At 41.3% G+C, this 9,598-nt stretch overlaps 1 non-coding gene across 1 annotated transcript; it reads left to right on the top strand.

Moving 5' to 3' along the window:
• Positions 1-8,967: 8,967 nt before the first annotated feature.
• LOC126178676 (U6 spliceosomal RNA) lies at positions 8,968-9,070 on the top strand. Its single transcript, XR_007536558.1, has one exon. It is a non-coding gene; the product is annotated as a U6 spliceosomal RNA (small nuclear RNA).
• The last annotated feature ends 528 nt before the right edge of the window (positions 9,071-9,598 follow it).

Here is a 9,598-nt window from a genome sequence, read left to right as displayed (position 1 = left end):
ACTTACGAGTGCCTACATATAAATGGTTTCGATATTGTCACTTAATTTTTGTGTTAAATAAATTATTGTTAAATTGAGCTCCACATTTGCACATTCTTCGCCCATATCCCAGTCCACCTAAATTCAACGCAACATTTTCGCATCAGAGCATGACTGTGCGTTGTGCTTGAAGGTGTGCAGTGTCATAGTCTTACCTTATTGCTACAGGTGGCCTCTCGCTTTCCTGAGAGCTGTTTCGGATACGACAGTGAGAGACATTTTGGGCACCGTTTGGCTTAGGGAGGAAGATCTCTCGTACAAAGTGTGGTACTTGGACAGATTCCAGCAAGCTTGGAGTCGTCCCAGCAGCCATGGCAGGTCAACGATAAACCAGCGCCATTGAATAAAGTGCAGTACAAGTACATGAATAGCGCTATAAGTACTGTAAATTACTGCCCTCGGAAAACTGATCTACTGTTATTATTCTCGCAGTGTGAATCTCCTCCGTGTGGCCAGGTCCATAGATTACAAGCTAGGGTTATGCTTCGTAGGAATAGGATTAATGTTCTATTAGGAATAGCCGGTCATGACAACAGTTCGTTAAATGTTAGATGAGAGGTTGGACACGTTAGAAGTGATAATCGCACATTTATTATCATTATGTTCAGTGCAAGGAAGACGTACCATCTTAAACATAGAAGTATAAGGTGACGTTAAGCGAGGATAGGCACAAGGGAAAACCGGAGGATGGAACATGCAGTTATCAAGTATTCCCCCATTCGATAGCAGCTATGCTTAACAGTAGGGAATTCTCTATCGGTTCCGTAACTGATACTGTGATATGTGCTGATCATATGGTAAGTTTTGAATCGCAGGCCGTAGAAATTTTACAGCTTATATACCCACAGGATATATAGGTTAGGAAGAGTCATAGTGGAGGGCGTACATTGGCGAAAGTTCACTTGCCCATGCTACGAGGAACTTAATTGAAACATATTTCTGGCGCAAACAAGAAAGAAATTGTAGATATGTTAACAGGGTTCGCAATCTTGTATGTACTTGTATTCCGGCCATAGAGGCCTGTAGAAGGCGTTAAACGAGCCAGTACATCACAGGTATGCTCGTGCACACACCTTGTATCTTTAGTGACTTGGAAGAGTTGAGGGATTTCTGTATAAAGACCAAGGTAGAGAGTAAAGCTAAAGTGAGTGAGGTAAAGGGTGAAACTTCACGGCAGTACAGTGCTAAACCTTGAAGTTACTTCTTATGTGTTATGGTGGGACATTTTCCGTGAGACTGTAAACAGCTAAACATGTCGGATAGTAGTAAGACCTTGCAGCGTTCTAAGGTGACAGCGAAACACATACATTCCTATCGCCTTCCAGGTGATATTAAAGCTACATTTGGCCATCAGCAACATATAACACTGATTGTCTCCTGTTAGATTAATAAATTTCGATAACCTTTTTAGGATGGACTCAAGGCTGACGAGAATTCTCCTGCCGCGTTCTAAGTGTCTTTTCGAGAATGTGGTTTGTATCTCCGGTTTCTGTGCTAACTTATGTTGCATCTACAGCAAGGGCAAAGGAGCACACATCTATCAACCCAAACAACCCTATAATTGTAGAACGGCGAGCAAGTGTGATCTGAGACAACATTTTCTTTGCGTAGGAATGAGAACTGCATCAGTGGATCACACTTACGTAGATTTTTCTTTTAAAAACAGAAAAAACTGGGGAAACTTGAATAATAAATTTTACCTAAGAATCTTCAATAAAAAAACATCATTTTTTTTTAAATTAGGAAAATTGGAAAATACCTAAGTCCAGCTGAAGTATAATCAAGCGATCGAAATCGCTTGCTCATCACCATTACCAGGAGGCACCTAGACTTACAGAGCACACATTCCTCATTCATAAAATCAATCATTTTCCTCAAATCTCTCTTTTCTAATTCACTACCAGGTATCTCAGTATTCAAGATTAGAATTTTTGCAATTTAATGTGATGCTGAGTGATGCATGCCTTCAGCACACAGCATGTTTGACTTGACTTAATTCTTTTGGCCCCTATGGGGGAGTAGGGCATCCAGGAGAGTTCGCCATCGGCCTATGTATTTGGACATTTGCCTCAATTCTGCCGAGGTCTTGCCAACTCTTTTTGCTTCCGCTTTCACTGTCCTCTTCCATGTACCCCTAGATCTTCCTCTCTTCCTTGTTCCCTGGGGATTCCATTCCAATGCTTTTCTTTACGATGATACCATCTGGTTTTCTCAAGGTGTGCCCCAACCAACCCCACATTCTCTCTCGTATCTGGTATTCTATTAGGTATCTGGTTCGTTATTTGCCAGAGCTCCTCATTACATACTTTTTCTGGCCATCAGATATTCATGATGCGTCGAAGGTATCTATTTATAAAGCTGTGTAACTGGGATGTTATCTTTTTATCCATATCCCAGATTTCACTTGCGTACAGAAGGACAACCTCCACATTTGTATTAAAATCACGGAATTTGGTTTTATACGTGATATTTATAATCTTCGATATTGGATACAAATGTATGAAGGCAGCATTTGCCTTTTTTAAGTGGTTTTTCACGTCATCTCCAGCTCCACCATCTTCTGTCACTATACTACCTAGATGCAGGAATGAGTTGACAGTCTGCACCCGCTCCTCCCATATTAACAGTGGCACCTCCATGTTCCCTTAATTTACTCTCATTTCCATTTTGCCCTTATTTATCTCGAGGCCAGCAGTCTCTGCTTCTTCTTTCAGCAAGTTTAATTTAGCTGGCATATCAGTCGGTCTTTGAGCTAATAAAGCTATGTCGTCTGCAGAATCCAAAACCTTCAGCCATTCATGGATCCCTCAATGGATTCCTCGTCTCCTACCTTCTGTGACTCTTCTCATAACTGAGTCTAGAACAAGTAGAAAAAGTGTTGGTGATAAAATGCAGCCCTTCTGGACCCAGTTGTTACTTTTGTGGGCTCTGTCATATTTCCCTTGTGGAGTACGCAACATCTGTACCCATCATATGGAAATTATGTTTAAGATCTTCTGAGGTATCCCATACTTCCGCAACACCTGCCAGAGCACTTTATGTCTCACGGAATCTAAGGCCTTTTGAAAATCGATAAATGCCAGACACATGGCTGCTTGGAATTCTCTACTTTGCTCTAAAATGTCCTAAGAGTGTTAATAAGATCAACACAACTGCGTTGTGCCCTAAAACCGTACTTTTCTTTACGCAGTCGCCTTTGAAGAGACTCTTTAATTCTGTTTCAAATAAATCTGGTGAAGACCTTACTGGGCACTGACAATAATGTAATACCACGCCAGTTGTTACAGTCTGACCAATTTCCCTTTTTTGGGAGCTTTACCACCAGATCATCTTTCCTCTCCTTTGGAGATTTCTCTTCAAGCCAAATATGTTTCAGCAAGGGATGGAGTATTTTTACAGTGATTTCAATATATGCTTTTAAGAGCTCCGGTGCTCTGTTGTCTAGGCCTGGAGGCTTTGTATTCTTCAGGGTTTTCAAAGCAATCCTAATTTCGTCCATTGTGGCGCACTGCAAATTTAAATCTTGACTTTCTTCGACATCCTCTAGAACATCTCTTACCCGTTCCTCCTGGTTGTCTTCACAATTTAACAGTTCCTTGAATTGCTCCTCCCATCTCAGTAGCTGTGCCTGTTGAGTTGTAAGCATCACCACATCCTTGTTCTTAACTGATCCTTCACGTCTGAGGTTCTTCATTGACAACTGTTTGATCAAACTGTAGAGCTCTTTCTGATTTCCTTGTCTTGCTGCCTTTTCTGCTACTTTTGCTTGCTCATCTATACATTTCCTTATATCACGATGTAGCCATATTTTCAATTGTTGGTTCACCTTCGTGCATTATTTATGCGCTTCGCTCTTCTGCGCTCTTGTCTTACAAAGATTTAACTTAAGTTTTAGATCTTTCCTATGGCTGATTTCATTCCATGTAGCATCGGAGATCCATTCCTTCCTTTGATGTGCCTTAAATCCTAAGATTTTTCTCCCATATCTAAATAACTGTCTTGGATTTTTTGCCAAGATGTTTCAGTTCCCTCTTCCATAAAGTTTTCTTCAGAGAGGACTGGAATCTGTTTTGTAGTTCAGGGGCAAATGTTTCTTTGATCTGTTGTTCTTTTAACCATGACACATGTATTTTCCTGCTCCTGTGATTGAGCTGATTTCTATTTGCAACAATTTTCAGTCTGAACTCCGCCAAAACTAGGTGGAGGTCACCTCCAACGTCTGCCCCTCTTCTATTTCTGACATCTAACAGAGACTGTCGGAACCTGCGGCTTATGACTTTGTGGATTGTTTAATTTTCGGTAACGTGGTCTGGAGAAACCCACGTTATCTTAAGGGAGTTACTATGTGGAAACATTGTGCCTCCAATGACTAGGTCATGTTCAGCGCACGTATCTATCAACAGTTTCCATTTACATTCCTGATCCCCGCGCCATGAACACCCAATTTGTGTTCAAGCCCTTCATTTTCTGAACCAACTTTTGCGTTCAAGTCACCCATTAAAATGTTTATGTCCCTTGAATTTCTCTGTCTAAGGACTCCATTAAGCTCTGTATAAAATGCATCTTTTAATTCTCCTTTAGCTAATTCAGTAAGTGCATAGCATTGAATTACAGTGACATATCGCACATTTGTTTTGAAGTTTGCGGTTATTATCCGCTCTGAGACTGGTTTCCACTCCAGTAAGATCTTCTTGCTGCTTTTAGATAGTAAGAGCCCTACACCATTCCTATGCATCGAGTCCGCACCTGTGTGAACCGCTTATAGCAGCACTCCACCATTTTGTGTTTGGAATTCCCCAGATTCTGGCCACCTTATTTCGCTTAGTTCAAAAATATCTAGTCGATAGTTCACCACTCTTTTTCAACCTATCTTAGCCTCCGTGCCCTCTGAGATCCATCCGGTCGTTTCTCCGTTTAGTTCCTGTGATATGTGTTTTTTGGCGGTGTGAGTTAACAGCCCACAGCCCCCGAGTGTCCTGGTGTGGCTGCCACCTCCTGGCCTGGAAACCTGTCAAGGTTATTTTCAATGCCTTATCGCTAAGATAGCTTCTCTTCACCACGACTACAGAACGCTATCCATCCCTTCGCAGTAAGGCCTACATGCATCAACGTTGTCCTGGTTTCCAAGGATCTTCCGCTGTTCACATTGAGGGACTGTGAGTGCTGCCACACAATCACAGGGAGGAAAAGGAAAGGGAGGGAGGATATAGGATGGGATAGAATAGAAGAGGATAGCACAGGACAGGACAGGACACTAGACGGGATGTTGTGAGACACACTTCGTCTGGATCCTCTATGGAGACCTGTTCGGCTTGGGAGGCCCTGCTAGTAACTACACATCCGCCGGTGTACCCTCCACTTCATTGGATCTCACAAACCTCCTCACCCACACGGACAGTGTTTTCGTTTAGGCGTCATCTCCTGAGGGAGTCACGGCATGTTTTCCACCCTGTAATGTCACTGTGATTTCTTTTGTACAAAACCACTATTACGTTGTCTTTGCCGATTCGTTACAATAGAGCTTCGATGACCCCAGGTTTGTAGATGTCAGTTTACTTCGAGAGACATGGTCGAAATTAAAAAACATTTTGTACAAATGTCCAAAACTTTGAAGGGATAAGAAGTCTCGTAGCAGCAGTATTAGTCCTCACGTACCACAGACTGTAAATTTACAGCCTTCACAACATTTCTCAATAAGAGCAGCCAAGAAACCAATGAGACTGAGTCAGCAAGTCTTAGAACGTTGTGATCAATGGTATGAATGAAACCGTTTGATACAACGAATGTGATGTGATGTGGTTGTGGTCTTTAGTCTAGAGACTGGTTTGATGCACCTCTCTGTGCTACTCTACCCTGTGCCAGCTTATTCATCTCCCAGTACCTACTGCAACCTACATCCTTCTGAATCTGCTTAGTCTATTCATCTCATGGTCTCCCTCTACGATTTCTACCCTTCACGCTGTCCTCCAATACTAAATTGGTGATACCTTGATGCTTCAGAACATGACCTACCAACGGATCCCTTCTCCTAGACAAGTTGTGCCACAAACTCCTCTGCACCCCAATTCTATTCAGTACCTTCTCATTAGTTACGTGAACTACCCGTCATTCCTTCAGCATTCTTCTGTAGTACCACATTTCGAAAGGTTCTCTTCTTGTATAAACTATTTACCGTCCACTTTTCACATCCATACATGGCTACACTCCATACAAATACTTCGAGAAAAGACTTCCCGACCCTTAAATCTAACTCGATGTTAACAAATTTCTCTTCTTCAGAGACGCTTTCCTTACGACTGCCAGTCTACATATTATATTATCCCTACTTCGACCATCATCATTATTCTTCTCCCCCAAAAGCAACACTCATATACTACTTTTAGTGTATCATTTGCTAATCTAATTCTCTCAGCATCACTTACTTAATTCGACTACATTCTTGTATCCTCCTATTGCTTTTGTTTATGTTCATCTTATATCCTCCTTTCAAGACACTGTGCATTCCGTTCAATTGCTCTTCCAGATCCTTTGCTGTGACGGTATTACAATGTCGTCGGCTAACCTCGCAGCTTTCATTTCTTCACCATGGATTTTTACTCCTACTCCAAACTTGTCTCACTCGCTTCCCTTTCATGTACTTTGACCGTTATATTTGCCTTCTTGTTTCTGTACCAATTGTAAATAGCCTTTCGCTCCCTGTATTTGACTCCTGCCACATTCTGAATTTGAAAGAGAGCTTTCTCTAATTCTGCAAACGAAGATTCGTCTTTCCTTAATCTATCGTCTAAGATAAGTCGTAGAGTTGGTATTGCCTGAAGTGCTCCAAAATTTCTTCATCGATATCGGCTTCTACCACTTTTTTTCCATTCGATTGTAATGAATTTGCGTTTATTATTTTGCAACCGTGACCTATTAAGCTGATAGGACGTTAGTTTTCAGTCCTGTCAACACATGCTTTCACTGAGATTGGAATTATTATCTTCTTGTAGTCTGAGGGTATTTCGCCTGTCTCACATATATTGTTCATTGGCTCGCCCTCCCAAGGCTATCAGAAATTCTACCGAAATGTAGTCTACTCATGGACCTCGTTTCGAAGTAGATCTTTCAGTGCTCTGCCAAATTATTCACGCAGTATCATATCTGCCATTTCGTCCTCAGCTACGTGGTCTTCCATTTCCATAACATTCCCCTCAAGTATATTCCTTCCACCATTGTGATTTCCCTTCTTTGCTTAGAACTGGTTTTCCATCTCAGCTCTCGATATTCACACAGGTGGCTCTCTTTTCCCCGAAGGTGTCTAATTTTCCTGTAGGCACCATATATCTTACCCTTAGTGGTACATGCCTCTGCATCCTTACATTTATCCTCTAGCCATCACTCTTACCAATTTTGCATTTCCTGTCGATCTCATTTTTGTCAAGTTCGTATTCCTTTTCGCCCGCTTTATTTATTTTTAATTTTTTCTCTTTTCATGAATTAAATTCAATACCTCTTCTGTTACCCAAGGGCTTCTGCTAGCTCTTGTCTTTTTACTTACTTAATCCTCTGCTGCCTTCACTATTTTATCTCAAAGCTGCCTGTTCTTCTTCTACTGTATTTCTTTCCTCCACTCTTGTCAGTCGTTCCCTAATGCTCTCTCTGAAACTGTCTACAAGACCTGGTTCTTTCACTTTATCCACGTCCTATCTCCTCAAATTTCTACCTTCTTGCAGTTTCTTCTGTATTAATCTAAAGTTCATAACAAATAAATTATGGTCAGAGTCCACACTGCCACTGAAAATGTTTTATAATTTAAAATACTCGTTCTAAATCTCTGTCTCACCATTATATAATCTATGTGAAACATTCCAGTGTCTTCACTCCTCTTCCATGTATGTTAAATCAAGTGTTAGCTATGATTAAGTTTTGTAGGGAGAACATTGTTCTCATGTGGGAGCGATCTAGATGCTTGTAAAACAATGAACTGGTAACCAAGATTGCAGGAATTCTTTTTATTCCATGATTACCGGTTTCGCTGAAACTAAAGCCGCCATCATCGGATCTAAGGACACATAATGGTTACATCAATGTAAACAATGGAGATGTTAATGAATGGTGGGCTCTATGTGGTTCCCAAGTTGTGCAGCGATCGTAAACCCTAAAGCTACCAAATAAGCAGCAACCAGTCACAAAATCATGTTTTCTTTATTTCATTTTGCAAATCGATTTCTACCGATTAACATCCATTATCGGTGCTTTCAACGAAATGTGCCCTGAGTAGTAACACTGTCATAAGCAGAGGTCAAACATAAAGTCACTTTGTTGAAAGCACCTATGATTGCGGTTAATCAGTTGAAATCGATTTGCAAAAGTAAATAAAGAAAACATGATTTTGCGGCTGGTTGCTGCTTATTTGGTGATATTAATAGTTGCCTATAACACGTAAGCCTTACAAAATTGCCATACGTAGCACACAGGCGTCCAAGAGAGATGACATTATAAATGTGTCTCCATCACATACAAGCGCACCATCCTCTGTTAATAGATATCTATGGATGTTTCACCGTAAACTTGGAGGTAGGTATTGCTACATTATGAGGTAAAGGTAGCCCTCATCTACCGAGAAATCTTTTAAAATACGCACCCACTGTTCCATATCGAGCAGACAGGCCATTAGGGTCTGGTAACTGATAACTAAAAGTGCTGATCTCAGGAGAAATGAAGCTTCTCATTTTGTCTTCTCCCATACATTGTCATGAGTTCATAATGTAATAAAGAGGGCAACAAAACCGTGACATAGGGGAGTCATGAAACCATAAATTGGAGAAATGAGATGAAAGCCGTGCCACTTTCAATCCGACCACATCATCTGTTCTTCCTGACACCACACTTCAGTAATTATTATTACATCCAGGTACAATCGTGGTCTAGGGGTAGCGTCTTTCATTCGTAATCGCTTCGGTGGTACATAAACTAAAATTGGAACGATACAGAGAAGATTAATATGGCCCCTGCGCAAGGATGACACTCAAAATCGTAGTCAAAAAGTCTTCGGTCCAGGGCTCGAATCCCGCCACTGATTAAGTTTTGATTAGTAATCAGCAATAGCGGCCGAAGACTTTCAGCATAAGAAGTACCCTTAAGGGACAACAGTCAGCAGTGATCAACGGCTAGAGGAAACCACTGCATTAAAGACACGTGACGTGTATCCACAGGACATGTGGCCTGTAATTGAAAAAGTGTCATGATGATGTCTCCATTAGCAAAAGATTCCGGAATAGTCCACCCTTCGGATCTCTGGAAGGGGAAAAAATGAATAATCAGAGGAAGAGAATGATGACAGTTGGACATTCATTAGAGAGCCATACTGTGGCAAATCTGCCTAAATCAAAGGAGATTTGTATGCCACAGAATACCTATGATGGCGGACTTTGTGAAACCATAATGGCAGGCATTACACTGTAACGCGCGCGTGGGGCACACAATACTCATTAAAGCCTGTACTATGGTAAGTGAACGTGCTTCACATTACGAGATAGGATTTTCGTATAGATATTGACCGCGTGTACCTGAATGTGGC

This window comes from Schistocerca cancellata, chromosome 3 (assembly GCF_023864275.1).
Source record: "Schistocerca cancellata isolate TAMUIC-IGC-003103 chromosome 3, iqSchCanc2.1, whole genome shotgun sequence".
NCBI classification, from domain to species: Eukaryota; Metazoa; Arthropoda; class Insecta; order Orthoptera; family Acrididae; genus Schistocerca; species Schistocerca cancellata.
This window is presented reverse-complemented; position numbering and strand designations above follow the sequence as displayed.